We start from the raw sequence: 19,323 nt of genomic DNA on the forward strand, positions 1-19,323 counted from the left end.
CTGGCATTTCCAGTGGCATAAATCAGTCTGACAGTGCCCAGGTGTCAGCAGTGATGAGCTGCTGGGGGAGTGGGGGGCAGGGGCAGCTGGGCTCAGGGGCCTCCTCACCCCTCCGGAACCGTGGGGTCCCTGGCACACAGAAGGGGTACAAGAAACGTTTGGGGCATGGAACAGATTCCTTCCAAATCACAAAGGCTACCACTTATCAAATGCCCGCCTGTGGTAAGTATTCTGCCTACATGAGCTTGTTTAAAACTGGGACTGGCATGAAGGTATTTGTAACAGCAAAAGGAAGCCGTCCCTGTGTCCACCCTGCAGAGACAAGGCACTTCCAAAAGTACCTCCTGCGTGTTTCCTTTGGCCCAGGTTGAATAGTGGGCAGGGGGGACGACTAAGGAGCCCCACGGCGCCCCAGAACAGTGTGTGTGAAAGGGTCCCCTGGAGGAAACCCCCAAACTGGACCTAAGGCACAGAATTCCCAGTGACAGGAGGAAGGGGTAAAGGATGAGGCCCCTGCCCTTGACTCTGGGGACTCAGGCACAGAGCTGTGGGGATAGAAACTTCCAACTTTACACACTTCTGTTTTGTCTTTAAAAAAAAAAAAAAAAAAGATTAGATGATTTTTGACGAAGTTTGCAGTAAATTCAGGGCCAGGATTTGGGGGTGGGGGCAGGGAGTGGTGCAGGGTTGGTACATCCTGCCAGATAGGTTATTTCAGACTGGAGAGCATGGATTCATGCACGTGCTCATGCATCCATTCATTCAACAAAGATCCAACACTCTGAGCATCCTGCCGGCTACCCCAGGCCCCAGCTATAGGAATTCGTACTTTCATTCATGCCACAAATATTTATTAAGCGTCTGCTATGAGTCTTGGGGCCTTGGTGGTGAGCCTGGAACCATAGCTTGAGGCCTGGCTGGGGGTGGACAGCCCAGGGCAGGCCGGGCAGGGCAAAGCCACGGGGCACTGCCTGCCGTCTGCCCCAACGTCCCTGCCCCTTGGGCCCTGTACAGCGTCACCGGTGGTCACAGGAGCCCACCCCCTATCCCTGAGCCGGCAGGCACCCAAGACGGGAATTATGGTCTCTACAAGAGATACTGACATGAAACTGGTTACTGCCTTTTCAGCAAACGTAATTCCTTTTTATTAGAAAATTAAAGGGTAGGACCAGCTTGCCAAAAGCCAAAAGAGCTGAAATGTGCTTTCCTAAGATATGCAGCGTCTGATAAAACGGATTTGCTTGTCTCTCTCCTTTTCCACCAACATCTCCCCTTGGCCCGTCTCTCCTCCATTCACGCCCCTTCTACTGGCACCGAAGCAACGGCCGTGAGCTTGGCCTCGGCCAGCAGGCCTATCACCTGGGAAGGGATGTGGGGAGCGTGCCTTTGTTTCCTGGCACAGGACAGGAACCAGGTGCTCCCGCTGAGCCCCACTCCCTGGGTTTAAGCCTTTTTAGAATTACCTTGGGGATTCTCTAGCTTTCCTGAGATGCAAAGGCTGCCCTTGGCTTCTGGTAAGCTGAGGGTATCATGAGGGAAAGGCAGGAACAATAAAAGATTGGGCTCCCGAGAAACAAGCTCATCCATCTGGAGACCCAGGAGCAGGCGGCTCCAGACGGAGCAGCGGAGGGAGGCGGGCAGGGCAGGGCGCCGAGGAGAGGACAGTCCCTCTGCTGCCACACAAAAAGCAACTATTCAAAACCACCCAGGGAGTTCTCTCTTATTGAAAAGTCCTTGATTCTTCCCTTTCTGCGGCAGGACTCATGAACAAGGGCCCCGTCTTATTAATGGGGTGATGGAGGGGCCTGGGAGGGAGGGTCCTCCTGCACAGGAAGGTGGCCGAGCCCGCCCCACGAGTCATTAGAGCTGGTAACTAAGGTAACTCCAGAATCGGATTTTCTTCCCACTAATCTCTTTTTCTCTCTCCCTTTCTCCTTTTTTTCTCTGCTTCCTGGTTTGGAGGGAACCTCAGACGGTGGTGGGGGGGTGATGGTGGCGGGGGGGGGGGGAAGATGGGATTGACACATGTGAGTGCATCTGAGTGTGTGCGCGCGCCCGTGTGAGTGTGTGTGCGTGCGTGTGCATGCGGAATACTAAAATGACGACCACGCTCTCGATGCTCTAGCGGGTGGGGAGAAGTCTCATCTCAGGTGTGCCCCATCCTTGAGCACATGCCCCCCACCCCCTCCCTGGTCTCCCTCTCTCCCTGTTCAAGGGCAAATCCATTTCCTTCACTCCCTCCTTGAGTAACAAAAGGCCAGACGGAGTTCCCTTTCACCTGCTCTGATTGAAGCCTCCGCTTTGGCATGTCTAGTAGAGGCCGCTTTGTTCTGGGGAAAATCAAGACAGGGTCTGCCCTGGAGGCCTGACAGGGTGGGCGAAGGCCTGACAGGGTGGGGGGCAGAAGTAAATACAAAAAATAGCACTGTCCCACAGGCCTGTGCTGCTTGGACCTCTCCGCCCGGGAGCTGTGGTTGGCGGAAGCCAGTTCAAATCCTAGCCGTGTGGCCTGGTGTCAGTTCTTTTACTCTCAACCCATAGGAAGCCCCTGACCCAGTGTCAGGTCTCTCCCCACACTGGCCATCTCCAGGCTGAGAGGGGACGCGCCACTCTTCCAATTCGGTAGATGTGACGCATCGGGGGGACAGTGATCCCAATCCTCCAGGGACAGCCGTGTTAGGGAGAAGGCACAGCACTGGCCGCCGGGGCCCAGGGTGTCTGTGGGCGGAGAGGGAGCTGGGAGGCCCTGAGCACGGGATTGCAAAGGTCCACATCTGCGTGTCTGCGTACCTCCTTCCCTCCTAAACGTGGCGGTCCCGAAGGATCTCCCAAGGTTCTGGGTGGGTCCTGGAGCGGCACAGGGTCTGACCCATGGAGGTGAGCGATCCCCATATCCTCTGGGAAGCCAGCTGTGGAGGGCTGCAGCTTCAGGAAGCTTCCTGCTTCCCCCCAGTGGGAAGAGGGAGTTGTCTGCACCGGTGAGGTGAGTCATGTCAGCTCTGCTGGCTCTGTGCGTGTGGGGGAGGGGCTGCCCTCTCTCTGGACCCAAGGTGACAAGGTCAGCCCAGCAGCCGACTGACGAGCTGGACTGGCGCCTGGGACCCACCCCGGGCGGCCTCTGGGGCGCCCCCACTGCTCCAGTCCCCCCAGGCCCCCACTGCCAGGAGGACCAAGCCCAGCTCCTGGCAGGTGGTGGCTCAAGGCCTCAAAATTCACACGCAGAGGGGCAAGGGAAGCCAGTGTGGCAGCAGGAGGTCAGGGGAAAAGGCAGGTATTGGAATATGTCTGGAGCAGAGCCAGAACAGAGGTCCCCAAGCTCTGCGGGCGGAGGGGGCCACAGCCCAGATGAGCAGAGCAGCAGGCATCCCGCAGCTGGGCCAAGCTCAGGTTCCAATGCCACAGGCCCCCAACGTCTGCTGCCAGGTCGTCTCCCCGCACCCTCATCCCTCCCCATCTCCCCCTGTGTCTGTCCTGCCCACCCCCCGCCCCCCGCCCTCTAAGCAAACGGGCCACTCGTGGGCGCTGCCTTCTTCAGCCCCCTTTCTCAGCTGCTGGAGCTGACCTGTCCCCTCCATCTAGCTCCCTCTGTCCCTCTTGTCCTTGGAGGCCAGTGGTAGCCCGCTCCCCACTGAAGATGGGCTGTGAGCTTCTGCGACCCAGGGGTCAGGCAAGCTGCAGTGACATGGCCTTGCTGAGCAGGGCTCTTCCCTCAGTGGGTTTTCCAGGAGCTCTTAATGGATGATGTGTGATGCCCTGTGTGTGTGTGTGTGTGTGTGTGTGTGTGTGTGTGTGAGAGCTGTGTGCACGGAGGAGGCAGCCATCTCCTGCTCTCTGTCCCCACCCTGTCCTGACTCCCAAAGGCCTTAGTCTCCCTGGTCACAAAACCTGCCCACCCAGGGGCAGAGAAGGCCCCAGGCCGGGAGCTCCCCGACGGACATTTCTGGGTGTCGGGAAAACACCCTCCCGGTAACAACCGTGATGACAGCTGCTGCCATTCCCTGAGCTCCTACTACCTGCGGGGGGCTGGCCTGGGCCTGCTCAGGCTTAGGCACATTTATTAATAACAACAGCGCGAAGAACAGCCTCTGCTTACAGTGTTCGTTGAGCACCTGGCAGGCATTTCAGCCCTGAAAACTCCCACGAAGCTGACCACAAACCCCATTTCCCAGTTGGGGAAGACTGAGACCCTGAGGGCAAGCACCAGGGGCTGGGGGTGGGGTGGGGAGGGTGACCACAGTTGCTCCCTTGTGATGGGAACACTGGCCTGAGTCTGGGCAGTTGTGGGTAGAAGCTGCTGGGAGCCTCTGCATTTAGCCTGAGCCCCTCAGAGCCGCCTCTCAGAAGCTCAGGAGGGGTGGGCTCTTGGCCTCTCTGGAGCCCATGGCTTTTCCTGGCTGGCCCCTAGAGTCCTCCGTTTCCACCAGCAGACAGGCCTCAGGCCCTGTGGGGTGGCAGGGACCACCCAGGTAGACAGAGAGGGAGAGGGAGAAAGGGAGGAGGGTAGGGGGAGAGAGAGAGAGAGAGGAAAAGAGAGAGAGGGAAAGAGGGTGTGTGTGTGTGTGTGTGTGTGTGTGTGTGTGTGTGTGTGTGTGTGTGGTGACCCAGCGCCCAGCCCGGATGCTCCGCCCAGCCTGACCGCAGCTGGGAAAACAGCCTCCTCAGCTGCCCCCACCAGCCACAGCCCACCCCACCCCACCAGGCCAGCTGCCTCACCCAGCCCTGAACCAGGAACTGGGCCTCTGCCGCCATCATGGCCTGCTCGGCCGGAGTCACAGCCCCCCAGGCCACCCCCTCAGATCCCTGCCAGATCCGGGAGGAGGCAGGGGCGCCCCTGGAAGCCCACTCCCTCCTGCTACCCTGGCTCAGAACCCCCCAGCGTGGCTGCCCCCAATTGTACACCTGCCTCAGGCCGGCCGGCCGCCCTCCGCCCCTCGACCTTCGCCCAAACCGTCAGGTGAAAGGGTCAGCTTTTTAACTGCAGTGTGGCCATAACTAACCCTAACCCTCATCTCCCTGAGCTGCGGCCCTCCACCCCATGCCCGCCACCAGCGTTTGGGGCATGGAGGCTGGCACTGGGGGCAGGGAAGGGGCTCCCCACCCTCCCCCACCTCACACTTCTGAGGCAGGATCACTGAGGCTGAAATTTCAATTAAGGAAGAGAAATAATTACTCCGGGCCTCCAGGCCGGCTCAAGTGCTGACAGGCCTCAATAGCCGCTTCCTGGGAGTCGGGGCTGGGGCGGGGGGTGGGGGGAGGTAGCCTGGCACCCCCACGGTCAGCCTGGGCCTGAGCAGGGAGGGACCTGGACCTTCACCGGTGTTCAGCCTTGTACCCCTCTTTCCCTTCTGCTGAAGCAAGGCCAACCTCAGGGCCGCTCCAAGGTAGGGGGGTGGTGGGGATATTGGCTCCAGAGAGGGTGGAGGCTCCTGGCAGAGGGGGCTGGGGAGTAAGCCTCAGATGGCTCCAAAGAAATGGAATTAAATTAAATTTAACCATTCAGTCACTGCCTGTTCCTGCAGTGAGCCTGGAGACTGCCAGGGCCCCACCAGGATCGGAGTGGGGACCCCAAGAACAGAACTGAGAGGGTTCTAGCCTCCCTTGGGGGAGGATTCCAGCACAAGCCTGAGGGAGGGGGTGGCTCCGGAAAGGTCCCCAGAAGGGCTGTTCTGCCACTCACAGGAGGAGTGGGCTTGGGCAAGGGCCTCCCCTCCGGACCTCAGGCCCATCTCCTGCACAGGTAGGGGGGCGTTGCTTCCCCCCCCCCCACCCCCAGGAGACCCTCTCCCATTTACTACTCCAAGAGGCAAACAGCCAGCTTTAGCAACGGCCCTCTCATCTCCAGAAAACACCATCTCCAGAAATATCCCATCCTTGATCCTTTTCTGAGAATGACACATTTCCTCTCCAGAAACACTTGGTTTGAATCCAGAAATTCTCAGCTCCAGAACATTCCATCTCCAGAATGTTCCATCTCCAGAAACGTTCCATCTGATCTCCAGAAATCCTCTCTCATCTTCAAATATAATCCTTCTCCATAAATGCCAGTGCTCTCCATAAAGGCTCCATCTTAGCTCCGAGAATGTTCCACTTCCAGAAATATCACATCCCATCTCTAGAGATGTTCCATTTCAGCTCCAAAAATACCTCAAATCCAGAAATGCCCTATTTTATTCCCAGAAATACTCCTGCATCATCTTCAAAAACACTCCATTTCCAGAGGTACTACAGTTGATCTCTAGAAATAGTCCATTTCCAGAAATGTTTCATCTCTAGCAATGTTTGGAATCCAGAAAGGCTTTATCTTTACTCCAGAAAATGCCCTCCCCTATCTCCAGAAATGTTCAGACTTCGTTTCTCAAAATGACCCCATGTCATCCTCACACCTGTCCCTCCTCCAGAAATGCTTTCCATCGTATCTCTAGAAACGTCCTCATCCTGTCTCCAGAAGTGCCAGGTCTCACGTTCTAAAAACATTCCATCTCTGGAAATGTTCCGGCTTGCATCTAGAAATGCCGGTGGTAGCCCCAGAAAGGCCTCCCTCCCTGTGTGGCCCGGAGGCTGCAGAAACACAGAAACCCACATCCTCCAGGACCTTCTGGGGAGGGGCTGAGCAGTGAACCGGAGGCCTCCTCTTCCTCCTCCTCCCTTGTCCCTATGGGATTCCCCCTGGGATCTCTCAGCCCCATGCTGGGCCTGCTATTGTGCTAGAAGCAAGGATGAAGTCAAGACCTGGGCTGGCAGGTGTCAAGGTCCCCATCAGTGGGGGTGAGGATGGTTAGGGTTTGGGGTGGCTGGGAGCCCCTGAGGATCTGATCTGGGGGCAAGGATGGTGACAGGGACCTGGGGTGGGAAGAAATGGACCAGGAAGGAGTTGGCGGGACACAGCCCCCGCCCCCCCCCCCACCCTGGTCACAAGCATATCCACTGGCCCACATGCACACTTGATGGTCAATACCTACAGTGCACGGAAACACCCTCAGCCCACCTCCCACCCCTCAGAGCCACACACATTACACACTCTCTACATGGAGATCCACACTCCACACTTGCAGCCCTGCTCATTCAAGTGTACAGAACACATGCAAATGCACACACACAACACAGATACACATACAAATCCACCATCACACACACACACACACACAGACACACACAGCTATCCTCCTCATCCACATTCCCTGGGGCTCTCTGAGCCAAGTTCTGGGGACACCAAGGGGCAGAAGCCCTCTGCCAGTTCCTCAGACCAGTCTGGGTTGGCAAGACGGAGCAGCGGCCTCAGTGACTGATGCGTGCCAGCAAGGGGAGGGGGGGTTGGTGGGGGTGGGGGGGGAGGGGTGTGGGGGGAGGGGATTCACGGCGCCAGGACTTGGGCTTAGAAGGGACTGCAAAAGACAGGAAAGTACATGTTCGGCATCTGCTTGCAAACCTGCTGAGAGGGGACACTCCCTTCCCCTTGGAGCAGCCACCCCCCCAGGCCACCTCTGCTAAATGACACTCTACATGACAGAAGTCCCTCTTTGGGTGGAACCAAAGCCTTGCGAGGTCACCTCTGTCCACAGGGCACTGCTTTCCAGAGTCGCAAAGTCCATGCCCTGCTGAGATTCTACATGGGAGAGTCTCTTCTCTCTGTCCCTTGACGGGTGGGGAAGGAAGGGGGCCTGGAGGTGGCTGAGCAGAGGATGGCCCGGTACTGGCACACGCGTATGCACACTCACGTGCGTGCATGCACACTCGTACATATGCAGACACGCGATGTGCCTCAGTGTCTAAAGATCTCACGTGCAGACACACAGGCAGGGATGCCATACACCTTCATGCCTGGGACCCACACACAGGAAGGAGGGGGTGGCCCCTGGTCTGCACCAGGTCCCGGACCCCTCTGCGGGTGGAAGCTCTGAGCCTCTAGGTGTGGGAGGGGAAAGGGGCCCTGGATCCATGATCTCTGTTCCTGGCAGCATTGGGAGCTCTGGTCTGCTCCCACAGGATGATAATTACCATTTATTAAGCCTCCCGATTTAGAATCAGCCTCAATTAACTGGAACCTCCCAAGCCCCCTTTTTGGATCCTTTGGGACCAAGGGCAAATGCTGAAAAGACCTTGAAGGTGCCCTTCAATGTGCCCTCAGCATGGGCCCCTTTGTCTACCTCCCCGCCAACTGGCCAGCTCTTGACTACAAATGGGGCTTTCGGGTCTGTCCCATAGCCACCACCCCACTCTTAGGCCCTTTGTGTTCTGGATACTCTGTTCCTCTCTACCTTGACCTCCTCCTGTAGGAACTGAGACCTTCACTCAAAACTGTGAGGGAATAAAAAAAGCCAAATAGTCAAGCATGATCTGGATGAACACATGGTCCCAGGGTCCAAGTTGGGAGACAGCTCAGGGCCTGGCCTCGGCATGGTGAGGTGAGAGGGCTGCCCCCACCCCCCGTATCCCAGTTCCCAGGAGCAGCGGGCTTTCTGGAGAGGCTTCTGCATTGGTATTCTCTGTCCCTCACAGCCCAAATTACACCAGCTCTCCTGGGACCCTTTTATCGCACGTTGTCGCTTCAGCAAAAGGTTATGTACGAGAACATCGAAATCCCTCCCGCATATTAACTAAAAGAGCATTTTTTAAAATGCACAGGAAAAAGCAGCTCACCTAAGAGCCAATTTTTACAGTATCTTAGATCAGAACGAGCACTGGGCCAGCAGTCAAGAACAGGGCCCTTGTCAGAATCCTGCCCTCGCTGGGACCCAGGGCATGTCACTTCACCTCTCTGCCCTCCACTTCTCTCTGTCCAGTAAACATGAGAATAAAAGCCCCCACAATGGTGCTCTATCAGGGGTGCTGTGAGGGCCATAGGAGTGACCGCAACGAATGAACCATGCTATGGAACCAGAAGAGTCCAACGGGTGTCTGTGTCCAGGCCCCCCCAAGCACGGCGGTAACAGGCAAGGAGAGTTCGATGTTTCTCCTCAAGTACTACTCTGAGCCCTTTTGCACCTCCTCGTTTTTCTCCAGGAGGTCCCCCCCACGTGGGGCACCCTTTCCTTTTTTTTTTTTTTTTTTTTTTTCCTGCCTGGAGAATTTCTGGAAAACACTTCAAGACACAGTTTGAAATCAGTTCCTTGGTTCTGACATTTTACAGGTGAGGTTCAAAGATGTAATCTACCCAAGACAAGTGAGAGCCAGGGGCCAGGATGGGAACAGAGGGCCAGGCAGGATGGAGGTGGGGTGGGGGTGGGGGGTGAGGACTGCACAGGACCGGGCAGAAGGTGGCAGCCCATCTCAGCTCTGCCTTTAGCACCCCGTGGGCATAGGTGGGTTTCTAGTTTCAGAGAAGCAAAAAGTAGGATTTTCATGTGAAATCTCATGTTATATTTTCAACTGGTGTGCTGGACGGGGCACCTGGGTGGCTCAGTCGGTAAGCGTCCAGCTTCAGCTCAGGTCGTGATCTCGTGGCTCATGGGTTCGGGCCCCGCGTCGGGCTCTGTGCTGACAGCTTGGAGCCTGGAGCCTGCTTCAGATTCTGTGTCTCTCTCTCTGTGCCCCTATCCCGCTCATGCTCTGTCTCTCTCTCTCTCTCTCTTTCAAAAAATAAATAACCATTGAAAAAAAATTTTTTAAACTATGCGCTGCTCAAACAGCACCCATCTGAGGGCATCACACAGCCAACAGTTTCTGGTCTGGGTTCTCAGGCCCTGGTCTCTCTACCTCTCCCTGGAAGAGGGCAGAAGGGGAGTTAGGGCTGGGCAGCAGGACTGTGGAAAGTAGGTCTTAATTTTCTAGGAGAGGGCTCTCCCCAGAGCAGCAGGGACCTCTTTGAGCCTCTGTGTGCTTTTGTGACACACGGGGATGATAACAGAGCCGGCCTCCCTCCAGCATGCAAAAGCTGAAGCCCCTTAACATCACAAAGGGCTCCGAGGGCGCAAAATTCTCAAAGGTTACTTACCTCCGCTGTCAGGATTTGCCCTACTGGCCAATCCAGCTGTTTGGGCTACAAGGAACCTTAAGATAATCCGAGCCTTTTACAGACGAGGAGATGACCAGGGGGAAGCGGGTCTCGCCTCGCATCACAGAGCAGGTGAGTAACTGAATGACAGTGTCAGCCCTGGATGACAGACTCCTTTCAGTGACCACAGTGGGACGCATGATCCCCTTGCTCCTCCCCTAGACAGGAGACTCCAAACATGGGGAGTGTCAGGAGGGGTGCCCCGCTGGGCCTCCCCTGGGGTTGGGCAGTGCCCTCCACACCACAAATACCCAGCAAGGAGGGCCATGCTCAGACACAGCCCTGGGTTCGTCCCCGGCTTCTTACTAGGCCAGAGGGGCCTTGAACCAGAGTTGCCTGACTTCTCCAAGCCTCAGTTTCTTCATCTGTGGAATGGGGATGGTGGGACCTTTCCCTCCTTCACCCTGTGAAACGGGAGTGAAGACGGGAAATAACCAAGAGCTCAGGACCCAGCACTGGGGAGGCCTCGCTGAGAGAACATTCCGAATAATAGGATTTCAGGTTATTATTTTATCACCCCCGACCCTGTGCGGCCCGCATCCCCCATGCTGCTCCTCCTCCTGTCCTCCCTGGGGCCCCCCGGGTACCACTCCTCTCTCTCTGTGCTGCGCCTTCTTTTTAGGGAATTACAATCTGCTGGGCTTTAATTACTGGTCCCCGAGGACATCCACCTCTTTCCCCAGCGAGAGGTAATCATCCCTCCCAAGACTCAGACGCCGCAGGGCTGGGCGGAGCTGCTCCAAACTGAGGCAGGAATTCGGCAGCGGGTCGGCGAAGGCTCCGTCCAAGGAGGGAGGATGCTCTCGTCCAGTTCAGGCCCCAGCACTTAGAACTGGAGGCCTCAGTGCCGAGGGAGGACAGAGGCTATGAAAGGAGAACCGGCCGGCCAGCCAAAGGACTCACAGCCCCACCGGGTCCTTTTCTGATCATCCCTGGCTTTTCTCCTCCTTGGCTCATTCGAGCCCTGACTCCAGCTGTGTTCCCTGCCTGGAACAGCCTTCTTTTCCCACTGCCTTCAGGGTAAAACCCTTCACCACGGTCAAGGCCCCAGACTCCTTTTCAGCCTCCACTCCTGCCTCTCTGCCTCCTTGCCTCCCCCACCCCTGTCTTTCTAGAGCTCTCCTGGCCCTTTTGTGCCTCTGGGCTTCCCGGCAGGCTGTATAGTGACAGTCCCTCCTGTGGTCAAATGCTCCCCCTTTCAGACCCAGGACCCATGTTTCCTCCACTGGGAGGTCCACCCTGACTCTCCCTGGACATGGCCTGAATGTGCCTCTCTGGGCTATCAGCAAACATCCGCCGAATGAAGGATTGTAGGAAATGAAACTCGACCTATAAACCAGGCTCCCACCAGATGCCTGCTGTCCCTCCCCAACCCAACCCCCCCCCCCCCCCCCCCCCGCTGAGCCCCGTCAATGGCAGCAGCTGTGGGAACTCAGTCGTGCATGTACAAGACTGGGTCAGGCCACGGTGAGCCACACGGACAGGGTCAGGCCGACCTGTTCCAGTCGGGTCCCAGCACCCCTGTGTGTGATCTCCACGCTCCCACACCCTCACTTCTAAGACCACTAACAAGGGCCAGGGCGAGTGTGGGATGTGCACGAGGCTGGCCCTGTGCACGGTTTTCAGGGCCCTGCAGACCGAGGTTCAAGGCCAGGCACAGAGGGCGAATATATTAAGCCAAGAGGCTCCAGACTGGCAGCCTGGTTGGGGGAGGGGGGGGTGTCTGAATTTGGCCACAGGTGGGGTGCTGGATCAGGTGACAACAGACACAAACCAGGAGATGTCATGTAAACATCGCAATCCTGCTTCCTAAGAAGGTAGGTGACAGGCACCCTGGGCTGCATCCCCACAGGCCACCCTGGCAGAGCTGAGCTGCTGAGCCCCACGAAGGCCAGACAGCCCTCACATCCTCATTAGCTTTGCCCACTGGCCCTGTGGGACTTCGAGGTTGCTGGCCCCCACATTATGCAAACATGAGTTCAGCTTCTGATCACTCCTGCAAAGTAATAGGTTTGCATTTTAAGCAGAACTTTCAATGTTTTGACCCTTTGGCAGTGACGAAAGGAGGCATCTCAGGCCCTGAGAAAGGCAAGAAGCAGATATTTTTTGGGAAAGCAGGCACCCTATGGGTCAAAGTGCTCCTGGGAGGTGGCACCTTGCAAGGGATGACCTGGGGTAGGCATAGTGTCTCCGCCTGCTTCAGCTCAAAATGCTTTTTGTGCGATAAGTGACACCTGCGTGCCTCTCTTCCAAGTCTGACCTTGGGAACAGGTGGATGCTGACTTTTTTGGGTCCCATCTGCCCCTCTAACTCCCCATGACATCATTTCTGATCTCAGAACCCTCCCCTTGGTCAAGGTCCCCCTTAGAATGTGGAACTTGGCTCAGGAGGAACATCCCCTTCCTTTTCACAGACACTATCTTTGATAATGCACCTGCAGGGGGTGTCCAGTGAGATTCTTGGCTCCCTGAAGGTTTCTACTGAAATGACAGTCACCTCAACCCCAGACTGTCTCCTAGAAAGCATGGAATACAACATGTCTCCCACCCTACAAGCCAGCAAACCCAAGGCCCCTGTCGCGCTAACACACAGATGCCCTGAATGGACAGATGCATGCTTAATGAGGCCCTCTGTGCGTCCCGATGCTGCTAGACGTTTGAACAAACCTGACCTGGTTTTCTTTACTTTTCTGACAGTCCGGTCCGGAAAAAGCCATGATCCCCACTGCCCAAAGGGGAAACCAAGGCTCAGTGAAAAGTCCTTGCTTGAGGCCAATGTTCTCATGTGCTTTTGGGTGTGGCTGACCTAAAGAAGGGTCTCCTCCTCTCGGAGAAGCTGGGCCTAGGTGCACAAGTGCGTGGAACGAGAAGGGATAGGGCAGTGGGCCATGCCTGTGGACAGTTGGGTCCCCACAAATGCTGAGCTAAAAGGGTTTACCAAAGCACCTAGCACTTGTGAACCAGGGCAACACATAATTCTGGGGTGTAAGCTGAGGGTCACCTGGTTTACTATTATTATGACTACTTTCTACGACAGTAGTCTTTCCAAGGCTGACTGGGGGCGAGATAACCAGGTAAGGCAGAGCGTGACCAGGCCCAGGTTTTTTCCAGAAAGGTCTTGGTGGCAGATACCCAGGACTATGGGTACACAGTATCCAGCAGGCACTGAGGAGCACCTGTGGCTGGTCTGGTGTCACAGTGTCAGCCACCTCACGGGGGACAGTGGGAGGGAGGAGGAAGAGGCCCTGCCCAGAATGGCGCAAGTGACAAGAGTCAGACCAGAGCTGCCCAGGGCCAGAGAGTCATCTGGCTCCCCACATGAATGGACACCACAGCCCTATGCCCTGTGCAGCTTGGATGAGAAAGGAACAATCTCAGGATGCCACGAAGGATAAGAAGGCCTGTCACTGACACCTCAGCGTCTCAGGGTCCTACACAGGGAGGATCCCTAATCATGAGAGACCGGGGCAGCTGGGAGCTCGGAAGTGGGGTCTGGAGCTTAGGGTCAGAGAACTGGGTCCAGCCTGGGGTCCCTAACTTCTGACTCCTTGACCTCAAGCATGTCACTTCTCTGTAAAACCTGAACCATGAATACTGACTTTCAGAATCTGTGTTAACGACAAGGCCAGTGTCTAGCCCACGAGTGGGGAATCCATGAAGTCTGGGATCCTGCCAACCAGCTCCCAGGACCTCGGAGAGCACCACCTTGGGAGGTGGGGGCGGGGGGGGGGGTGGGGAGGGGAGGAGCGGGGCGGGGTGGTGGTCTTTAAAATTCAAAGGAGAAGCTCAAATCTGTCTTGGGCATATAATTCCAACACCCGGCCACTCAGTGCCCCCTCCCCAGGCGGGCTCCCCTCCCTTGGGCTGCGCCCTGCAGCCAGACCTGCCCCATTCTGCATCCTCTGGCCTCAGTCTCAGCTTTTCCCGGCCGGGGGATGTGAGCAGGAATGGCTCAATCAGGATATAATCGTTTTTAATTAACGTGCGGATCATTTCACAGGCTGATCTCCTTGGAGACCAGAGGGAAGACAGTCTTTTAAGATTTTCTTTTGCCTCCCCCCGTTCCCAGTTGAAGGCCGCCCCCCCCCCCCCCCCCCCACCCAGCCGCAACCTTGAAAGCAGCACAAAAGCCTGCTGCCTGGATCCCTCTTGGGGCCATTAGGAGGAAAGTGTGTGCTCACACACAGACAAACATGCACGTGCCCAAGCTCAGGGGCACGCTCTCCCCCCGCCGGAAAGGCACAAATGGGATCAGAGACTCAGAGACATATGCACACACCCACGGACATGGCACACACAGGGCTACACACAGATTCGCACACACACACAGACGTGCGTGCATGCACACGTGCCCAAGCTGGAAGACACACAGACCCCTTATAAAACATACAAATAGGGTCCAAGGCAGACAGCCATGGCGCGCACACACACACACACACACATACACACGCACGCAGAGGCTGGCAGGCAAACCCACCCCCATACAAATAGGATCAGACACACAGACATGCACACACAGGCATGCATGGATGTGTACACATGCACGGGGACATGTCCAAGCACAGAGATGCACCACAGAAATGCCCAAATAACCGACGCTCATGGGAGGGTTGTTCTGAACCTCGGTGGCCAGCTGGTGTGCTGGCAGTGGGGAAACAGAAGGTTCCTATCCTTCGATGGGAAGTCAGAGCCACAATCACCTTGTCCCCTAGGAGTGCCCATTGCCCCAGCCCCCTCCCTGGTGCCCCGCCACCTGCCCTGCAGGGAAACCCAGGAACAGAAGCCTCCCAGGTCTTGCCTCCTTGCCACGCACCTGGTCTGGATCCTTCTGATCCCAGAGCCCGGCTAACAGCTGTTTCACTCAGCCCTCACAGAGCCCACCCCAGAACATCCAGCCTTTCCTGGCGGTCCAGCGCTGGCTAGCCCTGACACCTGCCCTGGGAGTGATGTCCCCCAGTCTGTCCTCTGGGTGCCCTCTTCTTCTCTTCTTCATTTTCATTCTCCTCCTTCCTGAGCTCCCCTCCCTCTTTTCTAATCCCTCCCTCACTGATCTCCCCTTCAGTTCCTTTCTCTCCCCCCCTTTCCCCCTCCTCCCCCTTCCTCCCCAGGGGCTCTTCTGAGGTCAATCTAAGATCCAAACAAGTTGAAGATGTGGCTGGTCCTTCCCCACTCCCCCACAGTGGATATCTGTGCCAACACCTGCCCCCCCCCCCCCCCAGCTCCTGAACAGACCCAGAGCTTGGTCGTTGGACAAGTAAGCCGAGGCACAGGGGTAAGGGCACGACCACTGGGATCCTCTGACAGGAGCCCCACTCCTCTCACTGCACCTGCTTTGGATCCTCGACTTCTCCTTCTGGAAAATGGGATGGCAGAGAGCAAGGAGGAGTTTTGAGGAGGGGCAACACGGGAGCCCCCGGCTGGCCACCCACAGGCTAGCAACTTTGGTGACCCCAGATCCTGTGGGCAGGGCCAGTGTATGTGACACAGAAAGTATGTGACAGGCTTAGGAGCCTATCTGTTGCTCCAGCTGGCCATTGATGCCAGGGGCAAGCTGGGGGCTTCTCCTCTCTTGGATTCTCAGTGCCCCCACCCCTGCAATCTTTGAAATGGGACAAGGTCAGCCTAAAAGATCCCTGGGAACTCTTCCCAGACGTAGAAACCAAAATGACAGATCACTAGTTGGTTCCTGGCTGCTGCAAGGCCCAGCGACTGCGGTGTGACCTTGGGACTCACATCCCCTCTCTGGGCCCCCGGTTTCCTCCTCTGTCAAAGGAGGGGGCTCAGACAGGTGATTCACTGCCCAGGCTCTTTTCAGTTCTGACAGAAGGTTCTAGGTTGTGAGGAAGGAAGGGGAATAATGCCCCACTTCTGGGAAAACGAGAAGCCCATTTCTTCCACTGCAGAAATGTCGGAATCTTCAGCAACAGCAACGTCATTTTGAGGAAATCATCTTAAACATCACAAAAAAGTGCTCTGTGCAAAATATATTCACTACCTCGTGCATTAGGAGCATCCGGAACGTTGAACAAAAGGGGAATAGTAAGTAAATGATGGTACATCCACCCGATTGGAAAAGCCTGAAGATATTAACCATGGTGTTTATGAACAGTTGGTTACAAAACAGGAAAAGGCTCCTGTTAGGGCCAACCAAGAAAGCAGGATATACATCTGAATACAGAGAATGGCTACAAAGTCTTTTAAAAAAAACAAACCAACCACTAAGTCTGTAAAGAACATCAAAATATTAACATTGTCATAGCCCACTGTCAGTAACCTTGTTTCTTTCTCTAGATCTCAGATGGTTCTCTGAACCATATTGTAAAATGTGTATATATTGAAAAGGTTTTTTTTTTTTTAATGACTACATGTCTGCTATTGAGAAACTTTCCCCTTTCATTCATGTATTCATTCATTCATCATTGATTCATTCACTCTTGTGTTTGTCCAGCCAAAGCAGAGTGCCCATGGTGTGCCAGGCCCAGGGCTCTAAGATCTGCAGGGAATACTTCTCACCTGCAGGAAACAAATGCGTGGGTGGGGGGGGGGTAGGGAGACACTCCCCCATAATGGGGCCCTGGGGGGTAGGGAGCAGAAATCAATCTTGCAGGTTTCAGCCCTGCCTCCCCCTGGCCTCCACCAGGCCCGCCCTCAGCTCCTAGGGTCTCCTAGCCCAGCCCACGGGTCAGAAACTCACCCTTAACAGCCAACCATCCAGCTGTGGGTGGTTTAAGGGTCAAGGTGGGGAGCAGGGCAAAGACCAACCCCTTGGCCCACATGGTGATTCTACTTCAAGTTCCCATAACCCTGGCGCATGGTGGCTACCTGGCTGCTGTACCCTCCCTGGGCTCTGATTTCTGCTTCCCTTGAACAAGGCACCACCCAGCCAGGCCCTGTCCCGCTGCCTGAGGCTGCTGAGAAGGGAAGCAGAGTATGGAATCTGCTAGCTCCTGTCAGCCAGTGTCACGCTGTTAGCACGTCAAAGGGTCCCACAGTGTGTCCCTGCTGTGTGGGGGCTGACAGATTTCTGGGAAGGGTTAACTCTTGATATTCCTGAACCAAGCCACAGAACAGCCTGAAAACAGTCTGCCACCCCCCCCACCCCCACCCAAGGTGCCTTCCCTCCCCCGCCCCGCCCCCCTGCCCAGGAGTCCTCTCTTTAACTAGGCAGAAGGGTTTCTTTCCCAGGCCTGGGTTGCCAGCCTGGGGTCCCCGGGCCTCCCTACTCCGGGAAGGAGGAGCCCAGGAAGCTCGCCTGGGAATCAATTGAGGCAGATTTCCATGGACTCTTCTCGGCCCCTAGTCCTGTTCCAACTAGCCTTTCACCTGATCCACACCTTCCCCCCCAGAGCAAAAGGATCTGGGCGCTTGGAGTGACGAGAAGCTTCTGACCCCAAGACCCCTACTTTGCGTTGAGCACACCCTCACAGGCCTGCGGTCCCCAGAAATTCTCCGGTCTAGAACTCCCCTCCCATGGCCCCAGTGGGAAAAGGAGAAGTTCCCACCACTCCCCTCCCCCTTTCTTCCCCTCCCCCCCCCCCCCCCCCCCCCGCCCCCGGGAGGGAGCGAGGCGTCCGGATCTCCGGGTCACCGGAGCGGTGTCTGCTGTGGATCGCAGGAGACAAACACTCCGTCACTCTCTCTCTCTCTCTCTCTCTCACACACACACATACACACACACACACACACACACACACACACACACAATCACCCTCGGGATCACCTCTGAAGCCTGCATTGTACGGGGAGGGGAGGAGGCCGAGTTGCAGGGAGGAGGTTGGGGGGGGGCGTCCGACGTGCCTGAAGTCACCAGCCAATCAACAAATCCAAGAGGGTCTAGAATCCACGACCCCAGGCCGGGCCGAGAACCCCACCTTACCCCCGCCCCCTCCCCCAGCACAGCACCGTCCGACGTCAACGTCTCTAACCCAAACAAGCCCCTCCCCCAAGAAATCCTCCCTCCCCCTCCCCCTGCTCCGGGTCACCAGCCCCCAGAGAGACCCAGCTACGACCCCCACCCCCGACGGCAAGGCGCGAGATTTCATTGTCAGCCTGGCCACTCAGGCGCGCGTGAGGCGGGGGTGCAGGGCAGGGGGGCCTGTGTGGCAGGCTCCGGCGCGGGGAGTGGGGAGGGGTCTCCAGGGGAAGTGTTTGAAGCTGCTCCTCCAGCTCTGTCCAGATCCGGAAGCTGCCGGGGGAGGGAGGAAGGCGGGGGTGGGGAGAGCGCGACCTTAAGCGCTCGCAGGCGGCAAGGAGGGGCCGCGGCGGCCGGAGGAAGCGCCCGGAGGCGTCGGGGGCGCCGAGTCCCCGGGGAGGCAGCGCTCTCGGGAAGTTTCCCACCGGTTGCCTGGAGCAGGACAGGGTGCGCAGACGGCCCTCCCCGGCCTGACCGGCTCCAGCGCGCAAACTGCGAACTTGAGCAAAACTCCTTCGTCTCTGGCGTCCCTCACCTTCCCATCCGCGGCCACCAGCCCCGCCATCTCAGCCCCCTGTCGTCCACCAGTGCCACAGTCGCCAAGACCTCTCACCAATGTATTGTGGAAGAAAGGGGAGGGGGAAGTCCCCAACACAACCGAACTGCGGCCACACACACAAAAAAAGAAAGAAAAAAAAAGAAAAGAAAAAGAAAAAGAAACAAACAAAAAAGGAAAGAAAGAAATTCCTTCTCCTGAGACCGATTCCCTCAACCAGCGTGGAAAACCCCCAAACAGGCAAATCTGCAACTCCAGCCAAGATCGCGGCGCGGCGGGAGGGGTGCCCGCGGCCGGCGGCCACCAGCGCCGGCAGCCCCGGGTTTGGGGCAGGTCTGAGCGCGGCGGCGTCCCGGGGGCTCCGGGAGCCCTCGCGCCCCGGAACGGCCCCCCGAAGACACAAAGCTCCGCCGCCAACAATACCTGCGGGTTCCTCCTGGATCTCCCGGGCGCCGGCGCTGCGCGTCTCGCCGTCTCCCCTTCCCCGCGCCGTCTCTCTCCTCCTCCTCCTCCTCTTGCGCGCGCTCTCCCCCTCGCCTCTTCCAGAACGCGGCGGCCAGATGAGATCCTTGGGAGAAAAAAATGTGAGCGCTCGCACGATTCCTTTCTCTCCGCCCGCCGCTCGCGGCGGCACCGGGCTCGCTCCTTTCTCTCTCGCGCTCCCGCGCGCGCCGCGCCTCTCGCGCCCCGCGTTTCCTTCTCAGCAGCCCCTGCGAGCGCCCTCAGTAGCCATTATTCACGGGCCACCGGAGGACAGGAGGTAATTAGAGACCGCCCCGTGGCCGCATCCACTCTGCAAGCGCGATGCGGGCTCGGGGTGCGCGCGGGGAGGGGCGCGCGACGAGGGGGCTTGGCTGCGCGCAGC

At 57.2% G+C, this 19,323-nt stretch overlaps 1 protein-coding gene across 1 annotated transcript in view; it reads right to left on the reverse strand.

Moving 5' to 3' along the window:
* Positions 1-19,025, reverse strand: part of RAI1 (retinoic acid induced 1) — a 79,788-nt gene extending 60,763 nt beyond the window's left edge. Inside the window, exon 1 of the mRNA XM_053212309.1 lies at positions 18,882-19,025. The gene's annotated coding sequence lies outside the window, so the exon portion shown is untranslated. The remainder of the gene's footprint in view (positions 1-18,881) is intronic.
* Between the last annotated feature and the right edge of the window lie 298 nt (positions 19,026-19,323).

Source organism: Acinonyx jubatus, chromosome E1 (genome assembly GCF_027475565.1).
Source record: "Acinonyx jubatus isolate Ajub_Pintada_27869175 chromosome E1, VMU_Ajub_asm_v1.0, whole genome shotgun sequence".
Lineage (NCBI taxonomy): Eukaryota > Metazoa > Chordata > Mammalia > Carnivora > Felidae > Acinonyx > Acinonyx jubatus.